The 6,238-nt window shown below is 40.7% G+C and overlaps 1 protein-coding gene across 2 annotated transcripts in view; it reads right to left on the reverse strand.

Moving 5' to 3' along the window:
* The window catches only part of LOC117299354, a 58,648-nt gene extending 53,580 nt beyond the window's left edge, over positions 1 to 5,068 (reverse strand). For both annotated transcript variants that reach the window (XM_033782894.1, XM_033782887.1), the window contains exon 1: positions 4,991 to 5,068. The gene's annotated coding sequence lies outside the window, so the exon portion shown is untranslated. The remainder of the gene's footprint in view (positions 1 to 4,990) is intronic.
* Between the last annotated feature and the right edge of the window lie 1,170 nt (positions 5,069 to 6,238).

Raw genomic sequence — 6,238 nt, forward strand, 5'->3', positions numbered from 1 at the left:
ATCTTTGTTACCTACAGCATCAGTGACGAACTAACATCCGATGTCTAGCACAACAACCACATTCCTGCGCCATTGGGGTGTGACCCATCGCATGTCATCGGTCGCCTTCCCCCACAGCAATTGCCGTGCAGAAGTGGGAGTAAAAACTGTGAAAGGCCTCATTACAGACAACACAGACGCCAATGGCTCACTGAACACAGACGCGTTCCAGAGGGCCATGCTCCAGTACCGCAACACCCCTGACCGCGAAACGCACCTCTCTCCAGCCATGTGCATCTTCGGACGAACCATTAGAGACTTCATCCCCATTCATCCTGGCAAGTACCAACCCCACACGACATGGAAGGCGACCCTCCTCTCGCGGGAAGAGGCCCTGCGCAACCGCCACATGCGTGCTGCTGAACGCCTTTCCCAACACACACGTGTCCTTCCCCCACTAGTCGTTGGGGACTTTGTCCGCATCCAAAACCAGACAGGCCCCAGCCCCACCAAATGGGACAAGACTGGTATCGTGGTTGAGGTGCGCCAGTTTGACCAATATGTCGTGAGAGTGGATGGCTCTGGACGTGTCACACTTCGTAACAGAAAATTCCTTCGCAAGTATATGCCCGTGCTACCCCGTGCACCTTTGGCTATGGCCCCCGGCCCAGCAGCAGTCTTGATTTCTCCAGCCAAGGTGGCAACACCTGCATCTCGCCGCCCTGTCCAGACATGCCAACCTCTGGGATCACAAAACTGTATTCTGAAACCCCAAAACCTGTATTTTGCATCAAAAACCTGTGTATTTTTTTTTTAACACGCGTAAACGTAGTTTTATACCCCGAGACAGGCAAAATAGAGGTGTGAAGGCCATTAAGTTATCAAACAGCCTAATTAAACCAGTTAATTAAAATCTCGCTTCAGGCGCTCTATATCTTTTGTGTCTTTATTTTGACAAAAAATTCTTTTGCAAACTCGATTCGTCCGTTCACAAAACGACCGATACCATATAAGGGCATTTGACAACAGCACCCTCTGTTGTTCAATGAATTGTGTTAGACGGGTTCCCTGTGAAATCGGGACGTCAGATAAACTGGCGTGTAGTATGCAATGCAGGTTTGTGCTACTAGCGTGCGTGCAATGATGGATGCGAGGGAATCTCCGTTGCGCTGTGGTGAAAGTTGAATAAGGAATACCCCCGTGGAATAATAGAGTTCACTGGATAATCATTATCGGCCGTAAGTAGTCGGCCGAAAACTTATTTGTGTCAATAAAAAAATATTGAACTTGAGTTAAAAAAGGGCACGACGGCCAACTGGGATAAAATTGTATTTTTCGTCAGACCAGCTGACAGTCTATGGAGACTTTGTTACAGCATTATCATTTTATGGAGGAACCTCCAGTTCTCTAGTTCCTATACATTCCGTTCCTCCACCGAGTTGTGTTCATCTGGTGCTGTTTACATATCAGTCTCTTTGTCGCTTCCCTCCAACGACTTGGGGGGCATAGAGAACTATGACTCTTGCTTCTTATAAGTTGCCCTGTTCTTTATTTAATTTCAGATTCTGTCAGCATTGCTTTAATCAGCAAATAGTCTTATACTTATTTATAGATGATATATTGAACAAATGGAACACTGTCATGATTGTAAAAAACTATGTGAACAAATTACACCTCGTATATCTATTTCTAAAATGATGTAATTGCTAAGATACATGTAAAATGTACCTCTTTACAGGCCTTGAAATGCCCAGTGCTATTGCCGTGATGCCCTCGAAAATTAGTTCATTTTGTCTTGTTGTTTTGTTGGGAATTTTGTGCGTGGTGTTTTTGCGTGGTGTTTTTTTTGCATGGTAAACAAAACAAGAGGTACCTCCGTCTTTGATGTTTCTGGATTTAGTCTTCATGTTCCAGATCTCAGTTTCTTGAGCCAAGACTTGGCACCCTTTCACTTTACGCACAACATTGAATATACTACAAGTAATACTACTAAGTATTTCACTCTTAAAGGCACTGGACACTATTCATAATTACTCAAAATAATTGTTAGCAAGCATAAAAAACTTACTTGTTAACGAGCAATGGAGAGCTGTTGTTAGTGTAAAACATTGTGAGAAACGACTCCCTCTGAAGTTACGTAGTTTTTGAGAAAGAAGTAATTTCTACGTAAAATATTTGAAATGATTTTGAGACCTCATATGTCTCACAATCAAGCAGCTAAAAGCATACAACTTTGTGTGAAAAGGGTGGGTTTTTTTTTTCAATTTTTGTCTCGCAACTTAGACGACCAATTGATTTCAAATTTTCACAGGTTTGTTATTTTGTGCATATGTGTAGATACACTGAGTGAAAAGACTGGTCTTTGACAAGTGCCTTTAAAGCCATTGGACACTTTCGGTAAACAGTATTGTCCAAGGCCCACACTTCGTGTATCACAACTTATATATATAAAATAACAAACCTGTGAAAATTTAGGCTCAATTGGTCATCGGAGTCAGGAGAAAATAACTGGAAAACCCACCCTTGTTTCTGCACGTTTTGCCGTGTCATGACATGTGTTTAAAATAAATCCATAATTCTCGATATCGAAAATTGATATTGGTTTAATGTTTTCTCAAAAAGTAAAGCATTTCATGGAATAATATTTCAAGAGAAGTCTTTCACCATTACCTTCTGTAAACCCTGTAAGTTATTTGTAAATCCGTCAACTTCAAAAAAAAAGACTTTATAAAATCATGTAGGGCCACTCAAACTAGAACTATTGCATTGTACATTAAGGTTGACTTGTAATCTCAAATTTTCTACACACACGTAAAACCCTCAATAACTTTCTAGAATTCAAATGGTTAAAATAAACTACACTACATACACACAAACAAGAATTCTTGAGAAACAAAACTGATCCTCCTAAAAAAGGGCAAATGATTGTCCCGATCACATAACCACAGGCTTGGTATTAAGAAGTGCAAGGCATACTTTCATTGACCAAGGGCACCGATGTGAGGGAAGCGTAAAGTTGTAGGTATGCTAGAATATTGCACTAGTCAACAGGCCGTAAAAGCCTAAACCAAAGGTGAGGTAACGAAGATGAGGTCTTTAGTCCATAACCCTGCAAGGTTTAAAATGGTCATTCATAAATACCTCAGACAGTTTCGCTATTCCTAATGGTGCAGAGCGCGTCACGTGGGTGTGTATAGACCTTTGTTTATGACCGGTAAAAAGTGTTAATTCATGAGCCTGACACGCGACCTTGCACCTGTTCTTTTAAGACAGTTTCCTCATTCCTATTGGTCGAGAGCAACGGCTGAAACAGTTGTACCATATCACGCGATACGCGCGACGCGCACAGCATTCCCTTATATGGAGTTGTTTACCCTAGGGCGGCGGAGGGCTTTACCATTTTATAGCTGGAGGGGTGTTGTTGTGTTGAAAGAAATCATTTAACAATTATAATTTTTGCATTTATTTTACTTTTTGACCAAAAAGTGATGATGTTTTTGACCGAAAAGGTATTTATGATTGGGAATCAAAGTGTGTTGAATCGGTTTTCAACTAGTGGTTTAAACCCGCCGAGGCCTGGTTCTTTATAATTTACCTCGTTGGGATTAGACCACTAGTTGAAAACCTCTTCACCACACATTGATTCCCTCATTTAGGACAGGGCACCAAGTCTTTCATTCCCAGTGATAAATACCTTTCTGTTAATAACACCCAAAAACCTGTACACAAATTTCCTTGACATGGCATTGTATTTCTATCACATGTTGAGGGCTAAATAGCGCTCGCACAAGTACAACATGCGTGAGATAAATAGCAACAGAGCCTTTTTTACACACGCACAATGTAAACTAGAAATTGAAGATAAAAGCCTGTTTTAAGGAGAAATTGTTGCTGATGAGAAAATTGTGCTGGCTGAAAATTTTAGGAAAGTATTTTGACCTCCGAATTTATACAACTTATTGATTTTTGATTAAGCTCCAAGTGTTGGGGAAAATGCCTTTTGAGCCATTAAAATGTTAGAGCAACCCCTACGATCCACACTTGCAATGACACAAAGGATGCACCAGTCTCACACTGCATACACACACATTTTCAGAGACATCATAATACAAATTTCTTTTAAAATGCTGGTGGCAATGTCCAAGTTAAGTGAAAAGTAATAATAAATTAAAAGTAATAATACTTCCTGAACAACAATAATAACAGCACACATCACAACTGTCACAAAGGTTGGCGAACACCATTTTAATATCTGAAACTGTGCAACTAGCTGTGACAATCAGAGGATTTGAGGTTAAATCTCTAATTTAGGATTATTATATAAAAAATGGAATGGCCCAACTGAAAACCCACCCACAAAAATATGATATAGGAGAAGTCATTATTTACAAATACAACAATTAGGCAGGGCGCCCCAGTTTATGAACTGCTGTCTGTGCTCACCGTCACGGCACCACTGCAGTTCACTCGCGCCCTGCCCCCCTGCCTGCCCTGACTCGGTGACTGGGTCCACCAACAAGTATTACAAATAAAGAGGAATACAATTTAATTTGATTTTAAAAAGCAAAGAAAACCTTGTGTTGTTTTAAGTCCTCTCTTTATCTTCTACTGGCTTCTTCCTTGCACTGATAAACCGAACACATGCACATGATGTATGGACATTATGCACACACACACACACACACACAGTTCGTACATGACTGCATATGCATGCATGCATGGCCTACTGCCGATTTTTACCCATTTATATTTCTACCTCCATACCACAACACTCAACAGTAAAGTTATACACAGTGTAACGTAATGTACATCGTACATTGCTGTACATACCCACTAAATCACACACGAACTGACCGTAAAAATGCAGCCACATACACCAGATGGTTTTAACTGATGCCCATTTTCGTTTGCAAAATGCACCCTTTTCCGTGTGATAACACCGCACGGAAATCTACCCGAGTGTTCTAAAGACATTAAGGAGTAACCTTACAGCTGAAGTGAGGTTGCTTACCGGTGCTTTTAGGTAGAAATCTTCATGAGTTTCCTGTATGTCGAAGACTTTTGGGCCACGGAAACACAGCTTCGCTGATCCGCCGAGTTCCCGATGCCTAGCTCATTACTATGCATCGTGTGAGACGATTTACTTTGATAATAAATAAGATATACATCCGCCAACTTGACCTCACAATATAGGTCATGCCGCTCAATAATGTACGCTCTGTTTCTATTCTTATAGATAATTCATTTGTTTTTGATAGAGGCTAAAAGATAATGTTTCTTCGATTTAATAAATATTATTTATCATCCGTTCTTCAACTTAACGGGGGACCAAATCGTAATTGACATTGTATTCATCCGCGGCACTCGACCGGTGTATGTAAAGTTGCGGTAGATATAAGTAAATAAATAAATAAATACATAATGATTTATACATGACGTCACCTCCAAGCGCACTTATTGGTCTGGTCTAGTACCTTGTCTCGTTCACCAAATGTTGGGGGTGCAATCGAGCAACCAGTTCACTGAGATTGCAGTTGCTGAGACCATCGCCAAAGCTTTACGGGAAAGCGGATTAACAACGCGTGGTTAATTTCCAGTTGTTCACTTTACACATAGCTTGAACAAAATCAATCAAAGTAACACAACTCAGTTAGCATGTGAAAGCACTCGTTTTAGTCGTAATTTATGTTTGATGACGTGCATGACACAACTTGGGTTTGCAAAAAAATATATACACAGGGGGGGGGGACTTTTCTTTTTTAATAGACCCAGTATATTCAGGGAGGGGGGGGGCTAAAAAAAAAAATGTTGACATTGATTGCATTATGTTAATGCAAAGGATGTCAAAATCAGTACATAGCCCCAAATGGGTCTGGTGCCGATGTGCACTATGAGTCCCGATAAAAAGAAGAAAAAACGGGTTGGGGGGGGGGGGGCACCACTTGATCTTTCAAATCTCATCATCAATCTCTCAAATCTTGCTGTTGATCACAAATCATTCCAGCAATGTTGTTGTAAGATTTAAGTTTTTGAAACTAATGATAAAACTGTTGGGTGAAGGGGGGGTGGGGGGGGTGCACAAGTATTGGCGGGTGAAAACAAAATGTGGGATGTTCATCTGCCATCTGACTGAACGCGAAGCACTTACTTTATTTTGTTACTTGTCACTTTTTCGGTTATGCTGGTTAGCAATTGAATTTGAGCATTTGAATAAAATCGTCATGCAATGAGTCGATCCAAATTGTGCAGCTGCGTTTTT

Source organism: Asterias rubens, chromosome 1 (assembly GCF_902459465.1).
Source record: "Asterias rubens chromosome 1, eAstRub1.3, whole genome shotgun sequence".
In the NCBI taxonomy this organism is placed as follows: Eukaryota; Metazoa; Echinodermata; class Asteroidea; order Forcipulatida; family Asteriidae; genus Asterias; species Asterias rubens.